The 12,277-nt window shown below is 32.1% G+C and overlaps 1 pseudogene; it reads left to right on the forward strand.

The window, feature by feature from the left end:
- The first annotated feature begins 9,869 nt into the window (after positions 1–9,869).
- Positions 9,870–11,951, forward strand: LOC120172341 (annotated as a pseudogene).
- The last annotated feature ends 326 nt before the right edge of the window (positions 11,952–12,277 follow it).

Here is a 12,277-nt window from a genome sequence, read left to right on the forward strand (position 1 = left end):
TGTTAGTTAATGTGAATGTAAATAAATGAAAATAACAAAATGCAAAATATGTCTAAATGCATAATGCATGCAAAGTTCGAGGTATTGATCCAAAAAATGTGTCTATTATTATAAATAATCCTTATTGGGGACAAAAGTGTTACGTCTTAGAAGACAAAAAACATTTTAAAAGTATAGACTCCGAACAACTTCTGACAGATTGATTCATCTTCTGTTTTTTCCTGCCACTGGTTGAATGCCCTGTCGGACCATTCTGGCTCCTCTGGCTAAACTGTGCAAGTGACGAACTGTTTGCTCCAAAAAATCTCGAATGAATGCAACTTTGACTTTCACTCTCTGCCGAGCTTGTTCCTAACGAAAGTGCCATTGGAGCCCTTCATCCGAAGTTTATCGGCTTGTTTCTTGAATTCGTCAATAATGGTATCTAGCTTAAATAGGGTTTCACCATCTTGTTCTCGTAGTCTTCGAAGGGACTCTCCAGGTCAGTAACCTTTTCCTCGTCTAGCCCCTGCAACCTTTGCTAGTTCAAAAAGTCAACTTTTGGTGTGCATAAGGTAAATCCCGATCCATTATGAGTATTCTCTGACCATAGCTGGACATCTGAGTTTTTCATCTCATGTATTATAACCCTTTTTTCCATTAATACAAATTATTTATGTTTAACGAATACGTTTTTGTTGGATCAACACCTCTTTTTAATGATGATGCAAAAGATGAAAATAAAATAAAAGAGAATAAAAATGAAAAGTGTTAGTGAGGTAAAGATAAAAAAAATCATGAAAATAAAAGTCTACCCCACATGCTTATTATTACTACCCGGACATGATCTCTATCCCACAAGTTGATTTTGAACAAGTCCTAACGCATAAATTTCTAGTTCACATCTTTTGAACATGAAATAAAATAGGAAATAATATTGAAGCAGCCTAGGGTTTGAAATGAGGTTTTAGGTGGGCTCTAATTCCTGTAATCTCTGGTTTAGGTTCTGAAGAAATACCCGAGTTCTCCTTGCTGGTGCCCCCTTGGGCTTGCCAGACCCTTAGTCCTAAGCCCATTACAAGCTTATGTGGATTAAGTTAAACTCGAGAGGATACATTCCCTTATGCCCGCAAGGTGAATAAATTCACACGAAGACATAAGGTATATGAATCCCGAAGGTTACTTGCTAGGCCTGCACGGAGAATAAATTCTTATGAAGGCGTCGTTTTTACCCCTACTTAGAAAAGGGTTTGGAGCTCAGGTATAGAGCTTGAGATATAAACTTTTCAAAAATCTGAAATCATTGAAAAAAAGTCAATACAACTATTTATTTGAAAATAATAAAAGGTAAATAATTAGAATCGAATAAATAAATTTAAATTTACTATTTTCGCATAAAAAGACAACCGAAAATTACTTATGTCCTGACTCACTTACCTATCCCCAACGAGTCGCCAAGCTGTCGCGGTCGTCTTTCGATTGGGCCAGAATTGGGCTTCGACTTGAAATGAGTGGGTTAGAGTCGCCACCGATCATTTTAAAAATATTTAGGCTGATCAACCATCTTACCTGATCTGCGTTTTATCAGAATTGTGTCGGGTTCGGGAGTCGGTTACAGTCAAGGAAGGATTAACACCCTTGTACTGCCCTTTTGGTACCAATTAATTTGTCGGTTGTCTTAATCGCGAAATATTGAAATTTAAATTAAAATTAAAAAAACTCGATTCAAATTACTTACATTTGATTGGTTGGAATTCCTCTAAAAAAGGTAAAAATATTAGATAACGAATAATAAATAAATATTAAATAAATCAAAGGAAAAAAAGAAAAAAATAATATATAATAAAAATAAAATAAATCAAAAGGAAAAATATATTAAAAAAATATTGCAAAAGAAAAAATATATTAAATAAATATGAAAACAAAAATAAATAAAAGAATATTAATATAAAAAACTAAATGAATAAAGATAAGTAAAATTGAGTAAAAAATAAAAGAATAAAAAATATAAATAAAAAATAAAAAAATGAAGTAGGGAAAAAAATAAAAAAGGGTTAAATTTTAAAATAAAAAAAAAGAAATTAATTTACATTAGTGACCAAAATATACATGCATAAAATAATATGGCTTGAACAGAAATAAGAAACTAAATATAAATATAGTAACCAAGAGGGCTAATCTGTAATAATAATAAATAGAGAAATCAAATAATTACACTAATGAGGGGAAACCATCAAAACTATTAAGCAATGGAGGTACCAAGAGTGAACATAAGCTATAAATAAAATTTAAGACTGAAATGCAAATTATCAATAATATGTGCATGATTCGAAAAGTCATAAAAACATGAACTAAAAGAGACTCAGGACCAAAACGAAATAAATATAAAATTAGATGCTTAAAATAAAATCAGAATCATTTCATGATCCAAACAAGGAATCCTACAAATTGAAAGGGTTGTATGCACGAATATACCATTTTACAATTATCATGAGCAGTACCCTTTTCAAAAGCAGAACACACGCTTTACTCTTTCAGTTTTCACTCTCACTCACTATTTTTCTCTGGCTCCTTCAAAAAGCGAAGACTTTGGCTCCGATGAAGGCACGATGATCGACCGTTCGAAGAAGAAGGTGACTCTTTCTGTGTTCTCTGTTCTTTATACTCAATCTCTCGAGTTTTGTTCGGTCCCCTCCAACCGAATCTTCTGCTTTTCTCTTGTATTTTTCGTGTGTGATTTTTGTACAAATCGTGTAATCTCCCCTTCGTATGAAATTTGTTCTCTTATTTATAGTAGTAAACATGTTATTTTTAGACTCGGTTGTAGAGTCCTAATCAGACTGAAATGCATGTTTGTTGGTTGCTATTGTTTGTTGAGCACCAGAAAAAATGAGGCTTTGACCGGGTCAGTCGAAAATTAGTGTCTACAATCATCAACGTCGAATGATTCGTGCATATACAATTAAATCTTAAATAGAAGATGTAACGTATTAAAATTCTGCTAATTGAATATAAAGTTTTGGACTTTAATATGGCTAAAAAACCGAAGAATCCGTGTTGTTTATCTTAAATCTAGTTTCTTATCCTTAGGGATTCTAAAAATAATATTTTATTTTTTAGTATAATATGATATGTTTAATCTAGTTTCTTAACGTTATTTTTTTAATGTTATCTTCTTAGTATTGTAAATAAAAAATGGGTTGAAAAATTTACGCGTTACTCTGATTTGAATTAGTCAAATAATATATCTAAAACTAGTAATTAAAGTAAAAAAGAAATTACTTAAAATATTATTTGATAAATCTTCAATCGCATTTATTAGACTAATTGATTATTAATATCTATAATTACTATCAAAGTTTATGTAGCTCTATGCACTTTGTGTGTCCCTTTACTAAGTTGATGACATGTGAGTTAATAAATAATGATAAAATAAATAGATCCCCCCCCCCTTATAATTATAAAGTCAAGAACCTGAACAACTTAATGCAAACTAAAATCAGCTGGGAATCTAATTCAACCAATAGACGTGAGATTCTTAAGTGACAGTTTTCCTGCCATCATCTCAGGAATAAAAAAGGACATCAAATTCAGAGATGAACAAAAATAAAATGTTCAATTTAATTTAAAATTTGGGTTGAAACATAAAAATTTACAATTTGACCTTGATAAATAGGGTTAACATTGTCAAAACAACGAACTTTGGAACAAAAAGAGAATGTATATCCACAGATAAGCAAATCTTAAAATATTTAGAGTTTGAAGCTCTAAAATTATTTAGTTAGTTTTATTGAAGTACAACATATAGGATGGTAGTTCACAATAGTTAACTGAGTTATGGGTAGAGGAGGTGAGTCTACAATTTATGACTCACTAGTTCTAAATTGAAAAAACGATAATCAATGATTGAGTTTGAAGATGTTCCGCACAAGGAACCAAAGAAAAGAGAGCTACAAAAAAATGATTTGATAAATGATAAATCACCTTCTTCCTAAAGATAGATGATCATTTATATACTCCTTATCTTATGTTTCACCTGGTAGAGTGGGTTAGAAGGAAATTGGTCCTTTCTGGCCTACCTTGTTCAGGACATCGTGAACCTACCTTATTAATCTACTAGTTGCTTAATAATATGATTTTTTTTTCTAAATCGTTTTGTCTGTCAACTGTCACAATGACGAATTGTTGCTGGGAGAGTTTTATGCCTAATAGTCTGGGGGAAGTTTTTATTCGGATTTGATGCCTCTGTTGTTAGCCAAGGGTAGACCATAGTCACATAAATCGCTCAACAGCCCACGATCTGCGTACCGTACAAAGCGATCCAAAACGTGGTACAAACGCGTTCCAGTCGTTTCAAAATCGCGATTCGGTCGGGATTTGGGTTTAGATGGAGTCCTAGCTCCTCATCGGAGTGTAGGACGGCGGATGGCATGAAGGCTTTGGGTTTCGTCGAGTGTTAAAGAGGAGCTTGAGGGAGAGGAAATGGGGGAACGACAGGGGTCGGTTTAAGGCTGAATAAGATAATGAACGAGGCGAAACTAACCTTGGCGTGGCGGCTGTCGATGATGCTGTCGAAGAAGAAGATAGGAGGATGAAGAAGATAGGAGAGTCGGGTTCCTATAAAAAAAAGAGGGAGAGTTGGAGAGAGGCGGCTGAGTTTGGGTATTTTAATACCTTTAGTTAGGTTTTCGGTTAAATTAGGATTTAGTCACCGTATTCTTAGGGTAAATTATGTTTAGGCCTCGTAATTTAGTGAATGTTTATAAAACGGTCCCTAATTCGTCACAATTTTCTGATTTTGTTTTAAATGCTTAGGTACCATTTATGTTATTTTACATATTATTTTAGATTAAATCGAATTTGATAAATTGTATATAGGACACTATAACTTATACATTTTGTACTTAGGTCACTGATTTTTTCTAATTTTACCTGTTCAATTTTATATTTGTTTCTGATTAAGGGTAAATATCTGTTTAAATCCCTGTTTTTATGTGTTATTTCAGTTATTAAGGAAGTTTTAATTTCTTTTATTTTATTCCTACTATTTATAGTTACTTATAAAATTGATGAAGAAAAATAGCAACCTAAGAAACTGGTACATCGTACCAGTTTATATAGTACATCGTACCGAAGCGATCCGAAATAAGTCTACCCCCCCTCGTACCGAATTTTAGGGACCTAGCGAATTGCGATCCCGTTCCACGTTCCCGTACCGAGCGTACCGCGATCCATGTGACTATGGGGTAGACCACTTTTTCGGCTTTTTTACCGAAATATCACTCGTATTACTAATAATTATCTTTTAGTACACTCACCCCTAATATTACATATCGAGCACTCTTTCTAACACGGTGATAATAAAGCGTGGATCGCCATCCACGCCCTCGAGAGATTCTATCCGAGCTGGAACCATGTAAGGAAAAGCGCGAATCGTCATCCACGCTTTTGCGGGGTTATGTCCGAGTTGACGCCACATTAGGAAAGACGCGGATCGTCATCCGCAGAAACAATATATGAGAGTTTAAAGACCGAGAGTCTTATATCTGAAAAAACAATAGCTGAAATACGCCTAATTAAATAAATAATATATGAATTAAAATATAAACTAATATAAAAAATTTAAAAATTTTCACAATAATTTATGGCGATCTGCACATTTCCTTACGTCACGCCAGTTTGGACAGAACCACGTGTCATCCGCTCTTTTACTTACGTTGTGCCAGCTTAGACAGAATCTCTCGAAGGCGCGGATCGCCTATTATCACCGTGTGAGAAAGATTGTTAGATCGGTAATATTAAGGGTGAGGGTGACTAACATGTAATTATTAGTGATACTGTGATATTTTGGTAAAAATGCCCTGTTGATGTCCTATTATACCGTGGCATGACTGATAGTTACCTATAATTCAATTAAATGATCATGAGTAACAAGCGTGAGAGTTGTTTGGTCCTACTTAATTAAGAATATGTTTATTTGACTGTAATTGATTTTTTTAAAATAATTATTATAATTTGAATTATTGAAAAATGAATTATTGGAATTTGAATTCTGGAAAATGAATTACATTTCTGGAAAACGTTTTTCGAAAAATGTTTTCCGTAAAATGAATTATATTTTTCTGAAAAACATTGGAAAACGTTTTATGATATTTGTAAGATATTATTTAAACTCTTTTCCACTAATTGATGATTTTTTAAAAATTATTTATTATAAATATTAAATAATAAATAATATTATTTATTATAAAACTTAATATTATTATTTTATAATATTAAAATAATTTATTTATTATTAAATATTATTTTATAATTATATTTTAAAATTATTAATTAGTATATTTTAAATATCTTTATTAAAATATTAAAATATTATTATATTAATATTAAATACATAAATAATATTATTCATTATTAAATATATAAAAAATTTATTATATATTTATTAAAATAAAAATATAATATCTTATATTATTATAATATAATTGATTATTTTATTATAATATTAAAAATATAATATTATATTATTATAAATATTAATAAATATATATTAAATATTTTAATAATTAATATTTTGATGAAAATGATATTAAAATATTTTATTAATATTAAATTCATAAAATAAAATTATTTTGAGTATTTATTCTTCGAAGTAAAAAGTTCGAAAATGACTTACAGAAAATCAGACCGTAAGTCATTTTCCAGAAAACACAAAGGAAATTCTGTTGACCAGGAAAATGAATTACGTTGATCAATCAGTTTTCCTCCAACCAAACACCGGAAAATATTTTCCGGAAAACGAATTACGTGAAACAAACACAAAAAATATTTTTCGGAAAACGAATTACATGAAACAAACACAGGATTTCGGGAAAACAATTCCGTAATTCATTTTACGGCAAACAAACATACTCTAAATGAGTTTTTGTAACGATTCAAAATTTTGAATTAATGTTTGAGTATTGACTCGAGTTATGGATATATCAACTAGTGTGTGATTTAGAGTATTTGGATAAAATATAAGCTTGATCGGATGAGAGAGATCGATTGGTCACTAAAAGAAGTTAAGTTATGAATAAAAATGAATGACTAAAGAAGTGTTTACTTATTGTTGAAAAATACATAGTTTTCAGAACCGGACCGGTTAGCGAATCGGACATATTTCGGTTCATTGGTTCAACCGTCCGACCGGTCGGAAGAACTGGACGACGTCATAATTATTTAAAAATTAAATAAAAATACCAAAAATATTTAATAAAAAATAATTTTTCATATCACAATTCATATTCAAAGCAAGTCATAAATATATATAAGTTAAAAACCATAAAATCAAGTGAAACAAAATGATTCAAATTAACTATAACATAATATTTAAGGTAAAACATATTAAATAATAAATATAATTATATAACTATAATTAAAAAATAAATTTGGGGCTAAAAAAATCATAACAAAATGATATTGTTTGTTTAATTTTTATTTTAAAAAACAATCCACATGGCTAAGAAACATAGAAGATCATCCCAACTAACTTCTATAAATAATAGAGGTAATTTGGCATTCAAAATCATGGAGCCTTTTGGTGAGCATTGAGTGAATTATTCTTTCACTTCAATCAACTCGAATTTTAGTCTTCAATCGAGTTTCTAAATTTTTTTTGAGTTTAAGCTTTTCGAGTTTAAGTTTCAATATTATATTTCGAGTTCAAGTTTCAATATTATATTTCGAGTTCGAGTTGAACTTGATAATTTTTAGCTCGTGAGTTTGAGTCGAGTTGAGCTTACTTTTAAAGTTTTCAAGTTCGAGTCGAGCTCAGCAATACTCGAGTTCGACTTGGCTGTTTAACAAACGACGTCATTTGGTTTAATTTAAAAAAAAAACAAAATGGCGGTTTTTTCCGGTTTTTCCCGATTTTTTTCGGTTTTCAGTTGGTCCGGTTCGAATGGTTCAACGGTTTGACCGGTTCACTAGTAGTGGTTCAACTGGTGTAGATTGAATCGGACTAGGCACGATTCTCGGTTGAACGACCAATCCGGTCCGGTTTTCAAAACAGTGGAAAATATGTTAAAAAGCCATTGATTTCCCTATATTTAGGCGTATGGGTGAGGGGAGAATGTTGAAGGTGTGATATCATCGTCCCCTTTTATCGTTTCTACTTTTACCCTAAAGCTTAAACCACTAAAAGAGTATCATTGACATTTAAAGAGCTAATCCGAGATTTATGATTTTAAGAATCATTATGGCTTCAAGAAAAGCTCACCGCCTTCTCTAAAAGGTGGTGGGAAGCCGCTTGAAGGTTTTAGAGAGTTCAAACTTTGAAAAAAAAAATATTTATACCATTTTTATTATGTTTTTTACGTTCTAAATTCATAACTTTACTTTTCTTAATATAGTTTAAAAGCATATAACTTTGTTATATGCTTGATTATTCAGTGAAAGAATTGGCGAGTCTCCTAAGAGATTTTTTAAATTTAAAGTTTTACACATAATATCATAAATTTGACCTACTATAAAATGTGGGCCTACGATATGACATTTAGATCCTTTGAACGGTCCAACAAATATACCATAAAATATTTTGATAAACTAAATTTGACATCTAAAATAAGACATGATTAAAAATATATGATAAATAAAATATTTAATACAATACTAGAATTTAGAATAAAAAATATGAAAGGATATATGTTAATATTCATTGGGTAACATAATTTTTTAGCGAAAATAATAATTATACATTAAAATGGTTGCATTATGTTTGGCACATATTTTTGTTTAAAAAATTAGGCATCTAGTATACTAGTCTGACTATTAGACGTCTAAAATAAAAAGAAATATAGTTGGGAGTACTTATTTTATATTAAGTTTTTTGATTAAATCTTATAGTCTTATACTATATTATATAAAAGATGTAAATTTAATTTATATATTTTAAATAATTTGTTGGGATTATAAGATAGTATATATTTAGAATTTTTTTAATTATAGTAACATATACTACTTTATAGATATAATTGTTCAAATTTAAAATTTTTTGAGAGAATAACATTATCTTTAACTAATAAAACTACTTCATGTTAGGTTATAAATTAATTAAATTAGAATAAATCGACTAGATTTATAATTGAAAATTGGGTAAACAACTCACAAATCGACCACTAACATTATCATTTGTTACAAATTGGTCATTCATTGTTAACAGGCGTAACGAAAACACACGTGGACTGTTAACAGTTGTTAATAAGCTTACCTGGATGGTATAATAACATGGACTATTTGTGTAATTATACCATCCAGTAAGCCTGTTGACAGCTGTTAACGGTTCATGTGTGTTTACCGTTACGCCTGTTAACGGCGAGTGACCAATCTGTAACAAACGATAACGTTAGTGATCAATTTGTGACTTTTGTAACATCAGTGGTGAAAACGAAAATTTACCCAAACATTAGTGACCATTTGATAGTTTACCCTTGAAAATTTGAAGTAAAAAAAGAAAATAAGTTTAGATGATGGTTTCTTTACTAGTTTACCTCCTCTCCAAAGTTGTGTTGTTGCATATAGTTTTTACAGAAAGTAGAAGTGAAAATTCTTGGTTTTATGTTCTCCAGATTGTAGACAATGCATATATAAATTACTTCATTCCATATGATATTTTCATGTTTATTCCAATTTTATCATCCTTGATAAATGAGTTTTATCTTTTTTATTTCTTACATTTCCCCGTATATCTCATGATATTTTAAGATCTAACTCCAAATGAGTTTTGTCTTTTTTTTTTCTTACTTTCTATCACCTTACAAAAATCACTCTTTTAACTTCAATTTTCATCAAATTCCTATAATATCAGCTTCTGGCTACATCTGCAAATGCACCTGAAAATTGTGTTTTCATCAAATTCCTATAATTTTTGCTTCTGGGTACATCTGCAATTTTCTGGTTTGTGATTTCCTACCGCAAATTAGGTTTTCTGTTCCAAACAAATCCCCCCCTTTTTTTAAAAAAAAAGGAAGTAAAATGGATTACGGTAGAGAAAATGTAGTACACGTAATTCAGACAGATGCAGCTGAAAATTGGGTTCCAAGTTCTACGGACACTTCAGTTTGGGCAACAGAAGAAGATTACCGTGTTTGGGATTCCTCTGCCGACGACCAAAGACAACCTCAACCATGGTCCAATTCCGACCAGCCACCGAACAAGAAACCGAATAATTCATCCCAGGAATCAAATTCAAGGTCCAGAGCCATAGGCAAGATGTTCTTCAAGACCAAGCTTTGCTGCAAGTTCAGGGCCGGCACATGCCCTTACATCACAAACTGTAACTTTGCTCATAGCATCGAAGAGCTTCGACGCCCACCTCCTAATTGGCAAGAAATAGTGGCTGTTAACGAAGAAGAAAGAGGATTTCTTCAGAACCCAGAGAGGAATTCCAGATTCCGGCTATGGTGTCTTCTAATTTTTCAGGCGAAACACAGAGATCATATAAGGGAAGGCATTACAAGAAGTTTTATACAGAGGAAGGGTGTCCTTATGTGAAAATTGCACCTTTTTGCACGACGAGCAGTCCAAGAATCGAGAGAGTGTAGCTATTAGTTTGGGGCCCGGATGGTATGCTGGTGGCGGCGGCGGCGGTGGAGGAGGTGTTGGGAATGGGGCGAATGTAAAACCGACTAATTGGAAGACGAGGATTTGTAATAAGTGGAACTTACTGGCTACTGCCCATTTGGTAATAAATGCCATTTTGCTCATGGTGTTGGAGGTACGGTTTATTGATTGATCGGTTTACCAAATTTACGTTTTCTTTTCTTCTTGTTTTGATTTGAAATATGGGAAGTTTTTATGTCTTTCATTTGTTTGTTAATGGTCTTAGTTTTTTCAATGAATATAGTACGGGATTATAATATAATATTTATTCATAATTATTTTATCTTTAATAGTACACACATTCTATATATATATATATATATATATATATATAACTACTCGAACTTAAAAACTTTGTTAATGGAAGAAGTTGGATTGTGGCGGCTTTTAGTGGTTCATCCTTTTTGGTTTGGGTGGCTGGTTGTTCGGTGGAGGGGACTTTTCTCTTAAGAAGGGGTGAACCCAACTTTTCCCATCAACAAGCTTCAATCTAGGGAAGAGGTCTGTAATTGTTCCATTCATATGAGTATGCTCTGTATTGGGATTGTCTTGTTGAAGGGTATGCTTTGTGTAACTAAGTCTTCAAGGGGCGCAAATTCTAATTAAACCACCAGTGATATTTTAATTGGTTTTCCAAATGAGTATCATGGACATGGTAGTACACACTTGTTAAGTAAGAACCAAGAATTTGCAGTTCATATGCTTGTACGGGCGAGTTAGAATCATATTGTTAGTTGTTATTTCACTCACCGTTACTTTTGAATTAGCTTAAAATCAGTGTTCCATTGTTGAGCAGCTAAATGACTAGTCGTGAGTATATTCTATGCTTTAAGCATATTTTATATTTGATCGAACCAAGCTTTTATATGTTGAGTCGTATCTTTGTCATATAGTGAATCATGATTTGTATTACTTCAGAATTACACGGATTTGGAGTGGGGCTTGTGGATGCAGAGGCAAAGGATTCTTCTGCTTCCCCCTTTGACTCAAAGCAAGGGGGAGGGTTGCCGTCAAAAACTCCTGCAGGTATGTTGGCGGCATCAGCCCCTTCGGTACCTCTTTCAGATGTTTATCATGGAGTTGCTTCGCAGAGGACATCCATTGTACTCCAGAAGCCAGGACAAAGAACCATTCAGAAATGGAAGGGTCCAGATAAAATCAGTCGGATATACGGTGACTGGATTGATGATATTGAATGAATGCAGCCTTCTAAGTACCAACAGAGAAAAAAAAGCGACGAAAGCAGGAAATCTTTGCTCGCTTCAAGTCTTTGAAATACCCTTGGCTTGTTGACATGGCAGCTGCAGAATCCTTATGTATGAATATACCCTCCCTGGTTGGGAACATATATGATGATTGTATTACTGTTGTTCCTGTAACTTGGTCCTTGTTGTCAATACTATAAGATTACTCTTTTTAATCGGAAAAGAAGCTTGTTCCACCTTGCAGGTGTTACTGAAGTTATCTTTTTGTTCTTATCTCTCTGTCTCGGCGGAAAACGGAAATATTGACAGCCGTTTTAATTTTGTTCATTTGAAGATATGGTTTTTGCATTATATAATGGGAAATGGAATTGACCGATCCCTTATAGCAATATTTTGTGAACTGATGGGCTTTTTGTATAGGTTTTAACCAACTTATATCGTGCTAATTGTTG

This window comes from Hibiscus syriacus, unplaced genomic scaffold (genome assembly GCF_006381635.1).
Source record: "Hibiscus syriacus cultivar Baekdansim isolate YM2019G1 unplaced genomic scaffold, ASM638163v2 tig00111848_pilon, whole genome shotgun sequence".
NCBI lineage: Eukaryota > Viridiplantae > Streptophyta > Magnoliopsida > Malvales > Malvaceae > Hibiscus > Hibiscus syriacus.